Here is a 10,931-nt window from a genome sequence, read left to right on the forward strand (position 1 = left end):
GGAATCGGGGCGATTCACTAGCACTTTATATATACACATAATTATCATAAAATTCATTAATTTATGATCAACTATATAATTTAATGTTAAAGAGTTTAAATCTTTCATATATGTCGTTTATACTAATTTATAACATATTGGAGTTTACCGGGCGTGAAAGAAGCATTTGTTTTACAGAGAATTTATGCCTCCGGTTTTAAATATGCCGGAATAATAATAACATTAGTATGTATATAACTTATGACAAATGATTAATAGCTGCTTTCTAATCTTCTAATCTACTAAAATTTTAATCTTCGTACCTCGAAGATATTGTGCTGTTGCTCAACAAAATGTTGTACGCCTTTTAAGTTAAGGTTTTGCTGAACGGATTATTTTGTAGTAATAGTTAATTCCAGTACAAACTAAGATATTTGTAAATGTGAGGATTAGTAAAGATCAAAATCTTTTAACACTAGTATTAATGTACTTAACAGGAAATGAGCTTGCATCGAGATCACGTCACTAGTTCGCTTCATGTAACCCTGTTTTGACATGATGTTTGCGAAAGAGAGTTCTGTATGGACGTACTTGTTTCTCGCAGTTTATCTTTAGCTTACAATATAGTAGTAACAGAATTTACGTATAAATAACTATTGAACCGAGAGACTAAAATAACAAATTGTTTTTTAAATAATCTCAAACGTCAACGCTTTTATGATAAAATATTTTTAACCCTTTAATAGTTAGTTTATTAGTATTTAATAGTATATAGTTTCTTTATTAGTAATAATTTAATACTTTATTTTAAGCTTGAATGCATTGTATAAAATAATTTAACTATATTGACTATTTAAATCACGATATTAACAGTATTAGTCACATTATTTTGTTCAATGTAACTCTATACATATAAGTTTCCATAATATTAGAAACCAATTGTCTAACCGGCACATGATAATATTCACTCGAAACAAATTGGTATGTACAAAAAATACTACAGCCATGTATAATAAAATCGTCAGACCTTTATAAGTCGAAGGATCTGATTGTTACTTAATGCAAAAAGTAAGATATAGCATTATAAAATACATTTCTAAAGTTTATTTGAAAATAGTAAAAGTTACCGCTTGATCAAAATACACGATGAATGTCCAACGTACTTATGAGTCAAGTTTTCTAAGAATTAAATAACTTAAAGAACTTGTCATTTGCAAGAAATGGATTCATATGAGTAACATTAGTCGCGAGCGAATTTATATTAAATCTTCAGAAGGAATGTATTGTTTTAACTCATATACAAATCTGAAGCCAAACAAAGATATTCCTCGAAACGCTTGAATCGTGTTAATCATTATTTCTATGAAAAATATTTAATTCCCTTGTGTGGCACAATTCGTCATACAAAAAGGTTTAATGTCTAGAGACGGTTTTAAGTCTTCACTAGACTTTTAAATATTATAACGTTTAATGTGTTCTAAAGAATTTTATTGCGTAATAAACTAAAATTCCTCTGGCTCGAAATACTTGACGGAAGTCGTTTTAAATTTAGCCCGAAGCTTGATATCAAAATATTTAAACCGAGCCGAGTGACGTTGCCTAACAATAACCTACCATATCGTGGTATACTGTGCCACTACTAAGCTAACCACTGTCATGTAAGAAGGGTTACATTTTTTATTGAAAGTATATGACTTTTATAAGGAAAAAAAAGTATACTTGTTTGTTTTTAGACAAATATTTTTAATATTACTGAAAATACTTCAATTATATGTTGAAATATTTTAAGATAGAGCTAACGTAAACGTGAGTCATTACGGTTCCTTCTCTAAGAAAAATTTAATGTTTAAATCTGTAACAAAACAATTACAGCTTAATCTGAAAATGTTGTGAAACCTGAAAATGGCGCAGCTATGCGACTTGACCTAAGAGAGTTCAGGCGGCACCAACGGCATTACGTGCTTTCCGAGGCACGAATGTAAACACTGTCAAACTCCAAACTTCGGGCATCTACAAAAAATAATAAAAAATTGATATAAAATATTTCATGTTAAAACGAATTGTTATATACTTAGTTGGTAGTTTTACAAATAGAAATATTTGATAAACCAATATCTCAAATCAAAAAAAATAAATCACTAACATTTCATGCTAATTTAACAATGATTGACTATATTGCACTCAGCGTGTGGTAAGCTCAGTTAACTGATGAATGAACTCTAAAAATAGATTATCAAGTACCTTTTTTGATAGCGTGGAGTTTATTAAACGCGCCCACTTCATCATTATTGTGTGAATTTCAATGAAAATGTGCCTGTGGTATTAGCTGGCAATCATTGAAAATGAAATGGGAAAAATCGTTATTTGAAGTAGATTAAATAGCAGGATGTATTATTTCTATTCAGACATATAATATTTACAAATTGTAATTGTTTATTTTATCGAAACCGAAAATGTAGTCTTTTTATAAAAAAAATTGACAAAACAAAAAGTTGACACTACAAAAAGTGTGTGAGATTTACAGTTTTGTAGCATCATTACAAAAATCTATCAGATATTCCTGTTCCACTGTCTTGAAATATGAATGTTGCGATTAGTAAGTGATTAGCTAACTTACACTACATTTTAATATTACATGATTAAATTAAATTACACGAAATATATGTTTTTGTATTAATTATAAATTAAATTACGAATATTTATGTAGCATACATAAATATATTATATCGCACTGGTTTATTAAATTAATAGAAATCATAATTAATTTCACTTACCGAGAATATGACAGTAAATAAGTAGATTGCATATTGATAACAAAAGATCCCCAATAAATAACTAATCTAAATTTCAGAATAATGTTACGTTTGATAGTCAATCAATGAGCTAAATATCGGATACAGAAAAACTCGGTTACTATAAAAATAAACCAGGTTTATCGTATTCGTGATTCGATTCCTTAAACAATAAATACGTAATTCGAAGTTTCCGGGGTAACCAACACATACCCGGAGGGACGCCACGCAATTTACTGGACAAATTATACCTAGAACTGTGTCATACGCCTCATATTACGCCACTACTGTTTCAGGTCTCAAATACGATTATATTGCTTTTGCGTAATCTATATCATCTCTACATTTTCATCGATATAATATTGGTTGTAAATCTATGTACATACTAAATAATCCATATTTTACGTCACACTGGACTTGTAATATAAAAATAATATTTCTTTTTATTTTTTACTTTAAAAAATTAAACGTTCTAAACTAAAATGGCTTACAATTCGATAACGTAGAAGTAACATCTATTCACTCTTTGCTGGAGGTATTTAAAACTTGTAAATTATATGCTTTATTCTTATGTTCTTATGCCTCCTTTTCTTGAAGGTTCACAAGTTTTATGGTTTCGGAAAAACCGCAGAGGCAGAAGCTACCTTAAAAATCGCGCTGTTGAAGATTTATAGACATCGAGGTAGTAGTGGTTGTGTACATATAATTTGGAATTCTGCCACGATGTCCGATCGTGAAAGATCAGCGGCCGGGATTAATCGAAACAATATCTCGGAACATTCCCCTTGAAAGATGATGCAAAATATGCAGCCAGATTCTCAATTTGAAATGATATGATATGTTTAGTCTCGTTGATCTAGTGATTAAATAAGGCTACAGATCTCTGCTAGGTTCACACCTCGAATCGACCTTATAAAAAGTAATTCTGTTAATAATTCAGAGGCCAGCTTAAAATATATATTTTAAAACTTTTACAGCTTACTCATATTTCAAATAGGTCGAGGTAAATTTTCCTTTATAAAGTTTGTTGATAATATCAAAGCATACTTCAAGTCGCATTCATGTCACGTCATGTCGTAGACAATGCCTCCGCGTAACGCACCCGCTACGGCTACGACGAGTACCTGTCTACACTTTAGTAGCATCGCTTTATTGCTATCAATCTGAGTATTGTATGACCTACTTAAGATGGCAGTGTGTAAGAATAAATCAATTTAAATGCTGGTATATTTTAATTGAACCATTACCTTCACAATTAAATTATTTTGTGGATTTTATGTACATTATTATAGGTAGAGGTTTAAAAATAGATGTTTAATGAAAATTTGTCATTATTTGATGTGTGATCAATGTAAGTATCAAATAACCTGAAAATGTTGAACTCTTTTTTTATGACATAGGTAGGCGGACGGTCAAATGGGCCTCCTGATGAAAAGTTGTGAACTTCGTAAGAAAGATTAATCATACCAATATTGTAAACTAAGATGTCGTGTCCCTTGTGACCGTAGCTACAACTTCCAAAGGAATACAACAATACTAAGTATTGCTGTTTGGTGGTAGAATATTCGATGTGGATGGTGAATATCTTGACGAGCTAGTACAAAGCCTTACCAAGTGAATAATTCTGTAATAAATGTACTAGTAAAATTATAAAAAATACTAAATAACAATGAATAGTACAGACCATATAATTCATAAATAAATATTATATTTTTTTTTTTTTTTTTTATATATTCGCCGGGAGGGCAAATGACTCTACTCCACCTGATGGTAAGTGGTAGTAGAGTCCAAGCGCGACGACGGCCAGTACAGACAAGAAAAACGTTCTGCACTAGCCGCCTTCGCCTTGCCGGCCCGCAAGATGCCTCTTCACGCCTCGTTTGAAGGAACCCGGGTTGTAAGAGGAGGGGAACACGTGAGCTGGTAAGGAATTCCATTTTTTGGAAGTGCGACAAAGAAAGGAGTTGCCAAATTTCTTTGTACGCGATGGAATTGATGTCACAGTTAAGCGGTGACATCGAGAACCAGCTCGTGTGGACTTAAGAAGGAAGGGGGAAGCAGGGATTAGAGAGAATAATTCCTCAGAGCACTCGCCGTGATACAGTCGATAGAAAGCGCTCAGTGCTGCTATCTCACGACGCAATTGTAAAGGTTCAAGGGTGTTTGTGACCTTTACGTCGCCAATAATGCGTACGGCACGTCGCTGCCACCGGTCCAAGGCCTCAAGTAGGTACTTAGCGGAGCCATCCCAAAGGTGCGAGCAATATTCCACGCAAGACCGTATCTGTGTTTTGTACAGCAGGCACAGTTGTTGTGGCGTGAAAAAGCGCCGCACCTTGTTCAGAACTCCGAGTTTCCGTGAAGCTGTTTTTATAACAGCCTCGATGTAATCCCTTGGACTAAGGTCGCAGCGAACGTCAATCCCCAGCATGGCGATTTTGCTTTGCATCACCAGCGGAGTACCACAGAGGGAGGGAAGAGGAGAAAATGTTGACTTTTTCGCCGTGAGAGCGCATACCTGTGTTTTCTTGGCATTAAACTCAACAAGATTATCAGAGCCCCATTTGGCGATGAGCTCTAACGTCCTATCGAGTTCAATGACAAGATTCTCCCGCCTCTCCTCAGTTTCCGCCCGCCCAGCCACTGCGCGTCCGTGGTATCCACCATGCACTGTACTATCATCTGCATAGCAATGTATGTTCCCAAGGGAGAGCATATCATTGATATGCAAAAGAAAGAGTGTGGGAGATAGCACAGATCCCTGGGGGACCCCAGCATTCACTACATAGAATTGTGAAGCGCAACCATCTACTAAAACACGAAGGCTACGCTTGTGTAGGAAGCTGGCAATCCAGGTGCATAGCTGAGCAGGCAGACCATATGCCGGTAGCTTGGAGAGAAGACTTCTGTGCCAGACCCTGTCGAAAGCCTTGGAGATATCGAGGCTGACAGCCAACGATTCTCCATGCTTGTCGATAGCTTCACCCCAGAGGTGCGTTACGTACGCTAGAAGATCACCTGTGGACCGTTTTGGTCGAAACCCGTACTGACGATCATTAATTAGGCAGTGATCTTCTAAGTAATGGATCAGTTGGTTGTTTAAAATCCGTTCCATCACCTTACAAAGTACTGAGGTGATAGCTATTGGCCGATAATTTGCCGGGTCAGACCGATCCCCTTTTTTGGGAACCGCTTGCACATTAGCTCTTCTCCAAGCCTCCGGCACACTTCCCGAAGAGAGAGAAAGTTGGAACAGGCGCGTTAACACAGGAGACAGCTCCGCTGCGCACTTCTTCAGCACTATGGCTGGTATTCCATCGGGACCGCTAGCTTTCCGTACATCAAGTGATTGCAGCTCCGCACGCACATCACGTTGCCTGATTTTAATGTCAGGCATCGTATGGCCACATGCAGGTATTGTAGGTGGCAGTGCACTACAATCATCGATGACGGAATTGTCGGCAAAGAGTTTAGCCAGGAGATCAGCTTGCTCTTGCGGACTGTGAGCTAGCGATCCATCCGGATTTCTGAGCGGTGGCAGCGAAGGTTGGCAGAAATTGTTTTGCACAGACTTGGTCAGACGCCAGAAGCTACGGGAGCCCCTAGGATGCGAAACAAGGTCATGACCAATATGTACAATGCGCTGTGCATCCGCTCTCGTGTATGCCTTTCTACAGGACTTGGAATTTTTATTATAGTTTGCTTTCAGTGAGTCAATGTTAGATGCCCCGCTAATACAGCCGTTGATCCACTTGCGATATGCCGCCTGCTTAGATGATACAGCATCGGCACATTCACGAGTGAACCAACGGTTACGCGTACTCCTACTGACGAGATCTGAGCTAGGAATGTAGTATTCCATTCCCAGCATGAACTCGCCAGCAACAGCAGCGGCACTAGCTGTCGGGTCATTCCCACTGAAGCAACGTTCCTTCCAAGGGACCGACGCATAGTAATCGCGCATACCGTCCCAATCCGCCTACTTATAGTGCCAAACGCGACGTTTGCATACCGCTAGTGGCGGCAGCTTGGCCTGTGGCACTCTGGTAGAAATAAGGCTGTGATCCGAAGAGCCAAGAGGAGCCTGAACCACAACCTGATATTCCACCGGGTGAGAAGTCAGCAGAAGGTCCAGTAGAGAAGGTGCTTGCCCATCAATGTCTGGGATCCTGGTGGGCTGATCAACCAGTTGGGTCAAGTCATGTGTGAGAGCAAAAGCATGAGCAGTCCTTCCAGCATGGTCAGTTTTGAGGGATTTCAACCAGGATTCGTGGTGAGCATTAAAATCCCCCAAAAACACCAATTCCGCGTTAGGAAATTGCTCTTGCGCAGCATCTGCCACCCGACTAAGATGGTCAAATAATCGGCTTGTCTCCAAGTCACCATTGTGGGATCTGTAGAGGCACACGTAGACTCGGCTCTGACGAACCAGGTCCACACGTACCACCAACATGGAGAAGGAGGGGTCCTCCAAGCAGCGCAGTCGGTGACAGCAAACATCCGTCCTGACGAACAAGCATACTCCGGCTTTCGCTTTGAAGGATTCTTCAAGCGTGTAGCCGGGATAATTAAGGTAGCTGGTATCGGCAGGACGGAGTATTTGTGTCTCCGTGAGAAACAACATTGCTGGCCGTGCTGTCTCAAGATGGTGGTGGACAGCGTTGAGGTTAGTGTGGAGTCCTCGGATGTTAGAGAACTCGACCTCAAACAGCGAGGGTATGGTGGGGGTGTGCACCGCTGTACGACCGTTATTTCTTTTTTGTTGCGCCATTTGGGAAAAATGAAGTGGAAAAGAGACGTGAAGCGAGCGATGTATTGCCACGATAGGGATGGGCAAAGTGTGGAGGCGTGTTTCCCCAAGTGGTTGCCAAAAGGAAAAATACACTGACCCGCCGGACGGAAGGGCCCCCGAACCCCCCCGGAAGTGGCCGCCGGGACCCCACCTACCGGTCACCAACCGGCACGACGGTCCACCCCGAGATTATGCGTGGCCTGGTGGGGCAGCCTCACGAGCTGGTTAGGCACGCTCGGGCCCCTGTACTATGCAAATAATAATGTTTTTCGGCTAAATCAGAATATTAAATGTACTTAATCTGATATCTATGATGATTTTTTAGAATTTTCGGTGTCTTCACTTTTGTATTAAATATTATAGGTACAAATTTCAGTGTACTCGGTAGACGAGGATATTATATTATTTTTGAATTCTGAAAGGTTTCAAACGGCTATAAAGATTTTTTATCACGAAAATTCACAAATTTTTATTTGTGAATTCATTGAATGATAGTTCATAAATTGAATAAAGATGATCTGTATTCATTGTTTAAAAGTGTATTACTATAAATATGTTTGGTTAGTTAAGTACTAGACTGCCACTGCTGAGCTATGGCCTCCTCTCTTTTTGAAGTGGAAAATAGCTGAGCTGGCCGATGGCTATCTCCACCGGATTCATGTGCTTATTGTGTTTAAAACTCACCTCGTGATTAGCGATGAAGGAAAAAAAGGTGCTGGATGAAAATCTGCCACAAACCTTTTCTGTGCTAATTATTGCTTATTTAAAACTAACGTTTGCCGCGACTATATCCACTTGAAATTTATCTTTTTCGAAAATCCCATAATTTATATTCTAGGTATAGTATTATATTCTATATATGTATAGTAGCTCCCAGGCTATCTGTATGCAAAATTTATTTAAGGTCTGTGGTTTAGTCGTACAAGTTATAAACAAACAGACAGAATTACTTTCACATTATATTAGTCTGATGTGGCAAAGTAATAAGAAATTATTTGATCCGGTATAAAAAATAAAATCGTACATGATGGAAGGAATTCTTAAGAGTGGCTCAGCGAGTTATTTATTTTTTAATCTTAATTTAATTCTATTTATTGAATATCTATCTTCATCTGCGACTTTGTCAAGTGATGTCTGAGGTGTGTTTTGTATTTTTTTAACACAAAGGCGTATATACTGCGTATATATAGCGTGTATACTGGCGTATATGAAGCGTAATTTACATATATGCTTTTAAAATCATATTAATTATTCCGAATTTTGTTACCATTTGGGTCTACATGATGTTTTGACTCAAGAAACATTAATGACTAATGACCACACATATGTATAATATATTAAAACATTCTTTGCAAAATACTTTCACCATATGTCCTCGAATTAGCAACGCTATTACAGGTTATGGTCAATTACAGCCTATATAATATAATAATAACTATTAAGTGTTAGCTAACTACAAAATGTGCCATAATATCGTTAACGGCTGCACCAAAACGTTTTACAGTTGAACAGTGAAGCTAAGAAGCTCCGAGTTCGTTAGGTAAGAGATCTTAGATATACAAACTATAGACAAATCCTTATCATAGTTGTTACATTTTATGGTCAAATAAAAAATCGTTCAACACAGGCAAGCGATGGCTCGGTAAATTTTATGAACACAACGAATTTAAAATTTTATACTGTACATAAAACAATAAGTGAGTGTTTTCCCCGACGGTTTTTCAACATTGACTTATACGCGCTTGTAACTATATACTACAAGTACAAGGCATATAACACGGCGGGTTGCTTCGCCATTTATCGCGCCACGGAATCACATGATAACACTTGATATCGGAAGAGTTTAAAAAGACCGTCACCATGATATCAAAACGTCACCGCCACCTGTCAGAGTGCTCTGGTTTCTATAAAACATTTTTGCTGTACCTGCCAATTAAAAAAATACTTATAAATAAACTGTTTGTTGTAACTCTTATGCTTCTACTCAATATAGAAGTGTGATAATAGAATCTGAATGGAATTAAATATATTATTTATTTATTAAGCAATTTATTGTATGTATTGTACATAACAAAAATATATATTGTACAAAACGTAGGTTCCTTATTCGCTGTTGGTTAGAATAAATTTCAATGGCGTTTACCTGTTGAGCATGTTATATAAATATGCCGAATATCTTTTACATTTTTTGAATCTCCCAATGGGAAGTTTTTGTAATGGGTCCGATTTTGTGAATCCCGAAATTTGACATTCGCCATGATTTAAGGTCACTAGAGTCCATTGCTAAAGTTTTTAAGAGTATATACGTGTGAGGATGTGTAGGTGCGTTCGGAATTTTTTTTTTTCGTCACAATTATCTCGAGAGCAAAAAATTATATCGAAGTGGGACCAATTGCGTCTGACGCAAAATTACAAATTCTAGTACTGATTAAATTTAGGGTACAATTGACCGAATCATATTTTCTTGAGACTAAAAAACACTTGAAAAAAGGTAAATTAGCTGAAAAATTGATGTATAATGGTAAGAAAAAGATATGGTATTTTCATTTTTGTCACTGATCGCCTGCCACCTAGACCACTTTTTTAAATTAATGAAAATATAATATGAAAATCCATTCATTAATTTATAAGAATATTGCCATAATTATTTGACTAATGCGTATTAGTAGTATCTTCGTGAACAGAATATAAAAAATTAGAACACTTTTGCTCACTCTGAACATGTATACGTTTATTTGTAAATGAGTAAATGCATATAGTTATTTTGCACAAATAAGCTCCATACCCTCTCCTCAAAATGAGGAGAGGAGGCCTTTAGCCCAGCAGTGGGACATTCACAGGCTGTTACGGTTACGGCACAAATATTCCCCGAAAAATTCATTCATATTTGTGTATATGGTCGTAGCACAAAGAGGTTATAATAATTATTAGGGATATATCTAAGAGTAACATAATAGCTATTTGTGTTAGAAGTATCATTTAACACGAGAGAGAAGCGCAATATACAAACATTTGTTCGAAACTACTATTATACCACATTACTATCAACTTACGTAGCTTATATACAATAATGATACAATGATAACGATGCCGAGATGGTCCAGTGGCAAGAACGCGTGAATCTTAACCGATGATCGTGGCTTCAAACTCGGGCAAGAACTACTGAGTTTTCATGTGCTTAATTTGTAATTATAATTCATCCCGTGCTTTACGGTGAAAAAAAACATCGTGAGGAAACCAGCATGTGTCTAATTTCACTGAAATTCTGCCACATGTATATTCCACCAACCCGCATTGGTGCTCCATACCTTCTCCTCAAAAAGGGAGAGGAGGCCTTAGTCAGTGGTACATTCACAGGTTACTACAAT

Source organism: Nymphalis io, chromosome 3 (assembly GCF_905147045.1).
Source record: "Nymphalis io chromosome 3, ilAglIoxx1.1, whole genome shotgun sequence".
Classification (NCBI taxonomy): Eukaryota; Metazoa; Arthropoda; class Insecta; order Lepidoptera; family Nymphalidae; genus Nymphalis; species Nymphalis io.